The sequence below is a fragment of the Mus musculus genome, chromosome X (genome assembly GCF_000001635.26).
Source record: "Mus musculus strain C57BL/6J chromosome X, GRCm38.p6 C57BL/6J".
Classification (NCBI taxonomy): Eukaryota; Metazoa; Chordata; class Mammalia; order Rodentia; family Muridae; genus Mus; species Mus musculus.
In genome coordinates, this window is record NC_000086.7 from 89,328,920 (window position 1) to 89,339,180 (window position 10,261).

The following is a 10,261-nucleotide window of genomic DNA, read 5'->3' on the forward strand; positions in this document are numbered from 1 at the left end:
ATTGACAAATGGGACCTAATGAAACTCCAAAGTTTCTGCAAGGCAAAAGACACCGTCAATAAGACAAAAAGACCACCAACAGATTGGGAAAGGATCTTTACCTATCCTAAATCAGATAGGGGACTAATATCCAACATATATAAAGAACTCAAGAAGGTCGACTTCAGAAAATCAAATAACCCCATTAAAAAATGGGGCTCAGAACTGAACAAAGAATTCTCACCTGAGGAATACCGAATGGCAGAGAAGCACCTGAAAAAATGTTCAACATCCTTAATCATCAGGGAAATGCAAATCAAAACAACCCTGAGATTCCACCTCACCCCAGTCAGAATGGCTAACATCAAAAATTCAGGTGACAGCAAATGCTGGCGTGGATGTGGAGAAAGAGGAACACTCCTCCATTGTTGGTGGGATTGCTAGCTTGTACAACCACTCTGGAAATCAGTCTGGCAGTTCCTCAGAAAATTGGACATAGTATTACCAGAGGATGCAGCAATACCTCTCCTTGGCATATATCCAGAAGATGCCCCAACTGGTAAGAAGGACACATGCTCCACTATGTTCATAGCAGCCTTATTTATAATAGCCAGAAGCTGAAAAAAACCCAGATGCCCCTCAACAGAGGAATGGATACAGAAAATGTGGTACATCTACACAATGGAGTACTACTCAGCTATTAAAAAGAATGAATTTATGAAATTCCTAGGCAAATGGATGGACCTGGAGGGCATTATCCTGAGTGAGGTAACACATTCACAAAGGAACTCACACAATATGTACTCACTGATAAGTGGATATTAGCCCCAAACCTAGGATACCCAAGATATAAGATACAATTTGCTAAACACATGAAACTCAAGAAGAATGAAGACTGAAGTGTGGACACTATGCCCCTCCTTAGAATTGGGAACAAAACACCTATGGAAGGAGTTACAGAGACAAAGTTTGGAGCTGAGATGAAAGGATGGACCATGTAGAGACTGCCATATCCAGGGAACCACCCCATAATCAGCATCCAAACGCTGACACCATTGCATACACTAGCAAGATTTTATTGAAAGGACCCAGATGTAGCTGTCTCTTGTGAGACTATGCCGGGGCCTAGCAAACACAGAAGTGGATGCTCACAGTCAGCTAATGGATGGATCACAGGGCTCCCAATGGAGGAGCTAGAGAAAGTACCCAAGGAGCTAAAGGGATCTGCAACCCTATAGGTGGAACAACATTATGAACTAACCAGTACCCTGGAGCTCTTGACTCTAGCTGCATATGTATCAAAAGATGGCCTAGTTGGCCATCACTGGAAAGAGAGGCCCATTGGACATGCAAACTTTATATGCCCCAGTACAGGGGAACGCCAGGGCCAAAAAGGGGGAGTGGGTGGGTAGGGGAGTGGGGGTGGGTGGGTATGGGGGACTTTTGGTATAGCATTGGAAATGTAAATGAGCTAAATACCTAATAAAAAATGGAAAAAATGGAAAAAAAATAAAATAAAAACCATTGACACCCATGATGGGCACCATTCCAAATAAAATAAAATAAAATAAAATAAAATAAAATAAAATAAAATAAGTGATGTGAAAACTATGAAACATGAAAGAACATATATCCAATGTTCTTTTATATACAAGTAAGCTTAATGGTGGTTCTCTTATTTCAGGTGGTCCATATCTCCAGGCTACATAAAACACATGGCTCCATATTCCATATTAACTGTTGAATGGAACAGAAATCATGATGTTCTCATGCACCTAAGTCTGAAGGCAGGATCATATTTCTGTTCTCATTTTCAGTGTCAAGGGTTGCACTATGTCCTTTTCTAAGTGTAACTATGACGGGCAATATAGTCTCCAAATAAAGCAAAGATAAAAAACAAGACACAAGTTGAGGAGAGACTATAGTTCTACAAATTAATTGGTATCTTGTAAGCACTCAAAACCCTTTCTTAAAATCTATTAAGACAAGTGTCAGGAATGTAGTCATGTGAGAATTCTGAGTAATTGTGAGAATCCAAGAATGATCTCAGTTTCTTCAAAACATGTAATTGTTCTTGAAATGTGTTTTTATGCTCCTCTCAGGTGTAGTGGATAGGAGTGAGTTTATATCAGCTCTTGCTATTCATGTGCCTCCATGAAAAAACATGGTTTTGTCATTTGTGGCTTGTCCTTGTGATTGAACACCTTATTCATATAATTGTGACTCTTCTTAACCATCAGAATATTAATTTCCTGATGCTCTGAATAAAGTTGGCTGATACATTAGACTTCAGTCTGCCTCAGTTTTAGACCACACTCTCCAAGGTTCATACCACCAACTATAGTGGCAAACACTTTTTTCCCCCCTTGGAGTAGTTTCTCAAAGTATCAAATGCACTTTCTCTTCAACAGCATTTTGAAGTTCTTTATTTATCAGATATGTTTAAATGTAGGATGATATCATTTTGAAAAAATGGCCTGTAAATCTCAGCAGGAAGGATTCACCCTTCTATATTCAATAACACCATTCTGTACAAACCTTTCCAATAACCTCTATAATCTCAAAAGACAGAAATTTCTTTTGGTGCTTGGTCAAAATCATACCTTGTGATTCTTTGCTATTGACTTTCTGATAAACACAGCTGAGGTACTTGTACTAGTATGCTTAAGCACAGTATAATCAGAATTTTTCCCTAGCCCAGAGAAAGAAAAAAAGTCATGAAAATTATGGTGATTTAAATTTCTTTTATAAAATCAGTTCTTGCACAACTACCAGGGAGACATTTTCTACCACTGTGGGTTTTCTATAAACTAAATAATTACTCTACAAAGAATCCAATTATTGTTATACTTGAACCCAATTAATGTGCTGGTTAGTTTTGTTTGTTTTGTTTTTTTATATATATAATTTTGGCATAAGCTTTGGTCATATGAAAAAAAGGGAACCTTAATTGAGGAAACGTTTCCATCAAATTATTTTTAGGTGAGTTTGTGGAAATTTTTGATTAATAATTTAATGTGGGTTGGCCTAGATCACTATGGGCAGTGACATCCTTGGACAGGTCATGTTAGGATGCATCTGAAAGCAAACCGAGCCAGCCATGGTGAGAAACTCAGTAAGAACTGTTCTTCAATGGCCTCTGCTTCAGCTTCTGTCTCCAGGTATTTGCCTTGTTTTCATGACAGACTGCTATTTAGACCTATGTATCAAATAAACCATTTACTTTCCAATTTTGTGGGGTCAGAGTTTTATCACAACAATGTAATAGCTCACTAGAACTGAAATTACATTGTCAAATTTAATTATGTTTGCAAATCTAACTAAAATTACAGTACTTACCTTAAAAATAGATACAAAGTATGGGGTTGTCTGCATGGGTTCAGTGTAACTGAATGACTCCTTCTAAACAGAGAAAAGTTTTCTTTCTGAGAAACAGGAGAGACTCTAAGCATGTTCAATATAATGTTCAATTTCTGACACAGAAAAATAGAAATTTACGTGCATGAGTTCAGAGACCTCAAGCAACAATGGCACTTCAAACTGGCAGTCAGCAAAAACTCAATTCTCCAACTTTATTTTGTCTCGTTATAGCATTCAGACTAGGTTGGAACTCGCCATTTACCCCAAGCTGACTTTAAAGTCATGGCCATCCTCCTGCCTCATCATCCTTAATGTTGAGGATATATTCATGAACCACCATATCTAGATTCACTCTTCTTTCTTAAACCACCAAGAACTAGATTTCTCAAAGGACTAGATTCCAAATGCAACCTAAATAATCCTGAATTTGATTTTCCCTGTGTTTATAAATAAAAAAATCATATATTGAATTCTCCATATGATCTTCTGATATATTTGTATTGTTTCGAGTTACTTAATATATGTTTTTATGGTTGCATTAGAAAACTGTTATATCATATTTAAAAGATACTAAAGGTTTTTTATTGCAGTTTCCTACATCTCTACAATTTGTTTTGATAAGTCAGCTTCCATTGTCTTCTTTTATACCTATTCTGTACCAATTACATTTACCTCTCTTTCTAATCACATCTACAAGTTTTCTAATCCTCTATTACTTAAGTTTCCATGTCTTTCAGGAACCAATAAAAACAGTGCCAATTTAGATTCTACTCACAAAACTTGAGAAAATAGTTTGCATGCAGGATTGTGGGGAAAAGGAACACATTAGACCATCGTAAAATCTTCAATATTATAGTTAGATCAATTATTTTGTACCCTAACTTTTAAATTTTTATTGATTTTTTTTAATCAGGGTATAACTTATGTTGCCCTGGCTAGCCTAGAACCCATCCTGCTGTCTAGACTTGCCTAACCTTGGAATTGAAAATTATCCATTTCTCTCTGTCTCTGCCTCCAGAATGACAGGATTAAAGGACTTTCAAGTTCAGATAAAAATGTCCTTTTTTCATTGAAATTAATTGATTTCCCACCCCGTCATCTCCTCTGAGACCCTCCTCACCTCCCTACTCACCCAACCCCACCTATTATGCCTTCTTTTTCTCACTGTAGAAAACAAGCAGGCAAATAAAAATATAAAGAAGCCATATTTTAAAAACAAACAAATGGAAAAGCACTAGAAATGAATACACACACACACACACACACCATAGGAACAGAAAACAAAAGCCTGTGGAGAAAAGGAACTGACCAGTGATGCTCAGAGGCTAGGAGGACTAAATATGTAAAATTTTAATGAATTTCCTGTTAATGAAATTATTCTGTATTGTACAATAATGTTCATAATGTTCATTTAATGTATAATAGAAGCCAGAATATAATATAGAAGATAATATATATATATATATATATATATATATATATATATATATATATATATATGTATCCAGTCTGCCATGTTTTTCTGTTAGTGAAATTATTCTGTATCATACAGTCATGATGAATACATGTCATCTATTATATTCTTGTCTAAATCCATAAAATGTTCATCATGTAATAAGAAGCCTAATGAAACTATGCCTTTTGAGTGGTTATAGTGTGGTAATGTGTATAACAGCTATATCACTCAGGGACGACTATTGCTAATGTGATGGCTATGCATGTTAGGAGTTGTGCTTATATGCAGTATCTCACTATCATCCTCAGTTTTGCTCTAAACCAGTGACTCTCAGTCTTTCTAATGTTGTGACCCATTAATACAATTTCCGAAACATAAAAACATTTTATTGCTACTGCATAAGTGTAATTTTACTATTGTAATGAATTTTAATGTAAATATCTGATATGCTGAATATCTGATGCTAACCCTGTGAAAAACTTGTTCAATTCCCAAAGGGCTACAACTCATAAATTGAGAACCATTGCTTTAAACCTTAGTCTACTCTAAGAAATACTTTGCAGTTAACAACAAAAGGAGAATTAAAAAGAATTATGTGGAAAAGAAAGATATTCAAAGTTTATTTCCCACAAGGGCAAGTATGGCCTTGATGCAAGGGAGTGATTATGATATACACTGGGCATTAAGGACTACTGGCATAAACTTGGATAGTAAGTAGTATAATTCAAGAGGAACTAGATCTGTCCCATGTCTTAGTAGCTAGGTAAAGTTAACTGGCAAAGACCTCTGAGGCTAAACACAGGTGCCTATATATAATTGAGACCTATGTAAGTCCCTGACTTACATTTAACTCCCAATTTTCTTTATTTATTATGGTGAAAAATAGTGTATAAATCCCAGTTTCCTTCTTTGTATTATATTGAGACACCATACAGGAATGAGAAGAGAGAAGAGAAATTAACTTGGAGACAGAGTACTTGGTCTCTCTGGAAGGAGCAGAACAATGTGAGCACAACAGGAGCCGTTTGAAATTGGGATCACTCTAGAAAAAAGCTCTCAAATTCTTTGTGAAGTGAAATCAGCAAGCCCCTTTTAGTGTACATCCTGGAATGCATGTGATATGTGAAAGTCCCTGGCACAGTGCAACTGGCACTTATTACTATTAGTACCTTAGCACATACCAAAATGTATTGTTGTTATTGTTTTCTAGCCAAATGTGAGAGCATGTTTAGCACTCTGGTAAAGTACACAGATTAGTCACAAACAAGATATATAGAGTAAAATGAGGGTTACTTTTTGTATAGCTGTTGGCAAATCTGAAGTTTGTTTGGAGTGTGAAACTTTAGCTTAATGCAAAATTCCTAACATTTTGACCAAACAATTTCCTATCCTTTCAAATTCCCTTCTAATGAAACTTCCCTTATTTTTATTTATTCCCTTTCACTCAAAATTTATCCCTCAGTTAATAGACTGATAAAGGTAAATCAAGACTCCCTAAGAAACTTTCCTTTTAATGTAACAGACCTTGTCTTTCTCAGGTCAGAGCAAATACTGCCTGCTTAGCATTTTCTAAGAACAACAGCTATCAAAGAGTACTCTAAAAACTCCTAGAGCCAGTGTTTGTAAAATATATAGTTTATTCCTTGTGTTTATCTGTATGGAAGAAAGGACACTGAAAAGGAATACAGGGTTTCTTTCATAGGAAACAGATACATTTTCCAGTTTCTCTAGGAAAACCCCTACATACACACCCCAGAAAGCAACTGCTAAAAAACTGTTTCTCTTTTTTTTCAAGATTTTATTGCAACAAAATATACTTAGTATGAAATTTGACATCTTGACATTTTAGTCATTTTAAGTGCACAGTTTTTAAATGATTTTTTTTACTTTGAATTTTTAAGTATTTTATACCATCTTGTGATTACAGTTTCTCCTCACTAATTCCTTCCAAACCTCTTCACCTCCCCTCCTATATCCTAAAAGCTATTTCTATTCTAGACATTTGTTTATGCTGCTGTTTTGTTATTTCTGGACACCCCAATTTTAGGGGCGTGTCGCTGATTTCTATTTTAACACTCTAATATGACCCATCCTTCCCAGCTTTACTTATAATTGAGTCACATTGAAGGACTTACAGTTTCCCCCAACCCAAAACTGCTTGCCTCTGGGCACTGGATCTGACTGTTTCCATCTCGATATCTTGCCTATTTTAAACACCTTTATATTTTAGGATATGTCCCACTTTCTTTCTTTACTGTTACCTTTTCATAGATTCTAAACTTCAGTGGGTATAGTGAGTCTTGTTTATCCTGACATTTGTGATAGATGCTAACACAGAGCTTTCCAGATATCCAGGGACAAACTACTATTGGAGAAATTAATTAAATATTGTATAGAATCTTCAAACTTATTGATTTAAAATCCTGAACAAGCAGTTTATATCTGAGTTATATTAATATTTCAGTTTTACAGAAGACACTAAAATGTAGTGACTTCAACACAAGAACTTGTCATCTTTGGATTTTCTTTTTCTTAAAAATCTTAAATAATTTGTTGCTTTGTTCTTTTGTATTTTCAAGGCAATGGTTAATCTACTTATGCATGGTATCACTAAATATGAGAGATTTCCAAATCTACTGCATAAAATAATAAAATTCTCTTATACCTCACAAACATTAATGTATGACTTACATTACATATAAACTTGTCTTCTGAAGTCACATAGATCACCTGTCAAAAAATAATTAGCACAAATATCCATTTTATAACAGAAAAGAAACATGCACTATCTACTATGTTCCTGGGGCCAAACTCATCCCTCCCTACACTAAATGAAACAGTAGAAAAGTGTTTTTCTGTTTTTGTTTGTGGCAAGAAATGTTAAGAATGATTCCGGCAACTGTCACTGGTCTTGGGACCACTTTGAGGTTTGGTTGCTGCCTTTTCATAAGCTCACTCTCTGTCATCTTTCAGAGATTCTTTATACCATGGAGTAAAGAAAATAGGAAAATAATCATGAATCTTTGCAAAAATTCCATGATTTTCAGTTTGCTGGGTCAGCACAGACTTTCAGGGTCCGTTGGAACTGATAGGATGAAGGATCACTGTCAAACACCTGATGATATTTCCAATCCTTTTGCTTCACAAATTATTGGTGAGGAAAATCTTGGTATTTTTAAAACAAAGTTGTTTCTATCATCATATCCCTTCCCCACACAGCACTTTCCATACTTGTTTCTCTATGGCAGAATTGCCCTTTGCAAAGATCACACCAGGGATAGTCATCAGCAGACAAGTTGCAGGTATATCTACTTTATTATTAACTTTTTAAAAAAAAATCATACTCTGGATATGTCAGAGCCAGCAATAAGCTCTAGGTGGTCGTAAAGCTTTCTTCATGGTCTTATGGAAGTGATTCTCATATATTTGGATTACATTTTTCGTTATCTCTGTCTATATAATGTACTCTTTAACTTGATGCTTGTACCGCAGGTAATTCAATAAAAAAAGTAACTTTCCCAAACAAAGCACATTAGTTGCAGTCCTCAGTGTGAAATTTTTATGCATCTAGGATTTCCTCTGTGGTTCTCTGTCCCTTCATTGGCACCTGCATAGCAGCAGCCAAGGTAGCTGGCTCTCTCTCAGGTTCCTGTTGTCTGTGGAATTCTTACACATCAGATCACCCATCAGATCATCTTTGTTTTCAGGAATAATGGAACAGTGAACATTTTCTTTTGCTTTAGTACTTTGTTTAGTTATTCTCAAGCCTGGCAGAACACATACTCTTCTGCCTCTGCTGCATGATGACTCTGATCAAAGACAGCAGTCAGGGCTGTAGAGAGAAGTCAGGTGGTTCAGTGACTTAGAGGAAAGAGGCTTTATCCAGATCTGCCCCTATATGCTTCCTTGAAGACATTGCTCCAGGGATTTTTTTAAAAAAATATGTACTCCTCTCTGATGAGTATTTCCCTGATGACTCCACAAAATTAGCTACAAGAGTATGTTAGGCTACAGCTCTACAGTGTTACCTGTAACATTCTGGGCTTTACAATATCTAATAGGTCCAAACCCCGTGGAGCCTACTCTGATCTGGGATAGCGCATTTCTTTATTGAATTTACATTTGGGTCAATTACCCTGCCTGGTATTATTGTTTAGCTACACTGGGGATAAATCACCCTCCATGGATCCTTGGATGAAGAACTGAAAGGAAACCCAATTTAACTATTTCTATGTAACAATGATCTTGAATACCATGGGACAGATTTGTGAGACCTTCTTCTCTCAAGATAAACCAATCAGATAATAGGCAGAATCTTTATATTTGCTTTTGCTTTCTTCTTCCTTTCTTTCCCTTTTATTTTGAGACACAGTTTCTACCATTAAATTTACTGTTTTACACAGGAAGATTTAAACTCATAATAATCCTGAATCTATCTTTCTTGTGCTGAAACTGTAGGCACACACCACTATGCCCAACTATCTCGCTTTTTAAAATTTTTTTCTTTCTTCTCTCTTTCCCTCCCTTTCTTTATTTTGTTGATTTATTTTTTGTATACTATATCTTGATTATAATCTTTTCCCTCCCCTAACTCCTTCCAGATTTTTCTCACCTCCCAGCCAACAAAATTCATGTTCTTTGTATTTATCAAATGCAAAACAAAACAAAATGAACAAGCAAAAAAACAATAAGACAAAAATACCAAAAAACCCACAAAAGCAATCGAGAGAGAGAGAGAGAGAGAGAGAGAGTCAATTCTGTGTTGGCCAATTACTGATAGTCTTGTTTATCTTCAGTTTATATAGATAAGTCACCATCTTTCTAGTATGGGAGATTAAATCTAAGACCTCTCATGCTAGGTAAGTATGTTACCTCTGAGCTGTGAGGAGCAGGTGTGGCAGCAGTCCCAAGATGGCGCCTGGGACTGCAGCTAAGTCTTATAACTTGCACCTGACTTCCTCTTACACCTGAAAATAAGCTACGGCCATCGTGAGAGCTGCACAGGTGCACCATGATGCTGGCAGTTTAAACAAGTCCATATTTGGAGACATGCCCCTGCCGCCCTGATTGGCTGAAGCAGCTGCCTGGTGAGGTGACGTTGCCTGCTGTGAGTGGATGGGAACTGAGAGTATATAAGAGTGAGAAGCCCGGGGTTCGGGGGAGAAAGATGAGGAAAAAGATGAAGCGAGAGAGATGAAGACTGAAGTTTGCTGAATAAACTGCTGTTAGAAGGACTGGTGGTCGTGTCATTCTTGCTGGTGGAGAGTGGACAGGACACTGAGCCACAACCCCAACCACTTTGGGTTCTGACAGGGATTTACTGTTCTCCTTCTACTGACTTGTGACATGACACCTAAAAAAATTAAGAAAAATAGTGTTCACATCAAAGATGTGCTTATTCTGATATTACAAAATTGACATTAAGACTCTTGGTTTTATTTATCTAATTATTTACTTTAGTAATAT

General features: G+C 36.3%; 1 pseudogene; it reads right to left on the minus strand.

Annotated features, from left to right (window-relative positions):
- Positions 7,799–8,314, minus strand: Gm18439 (predicted gene, 18439; annotated as a pseudogene).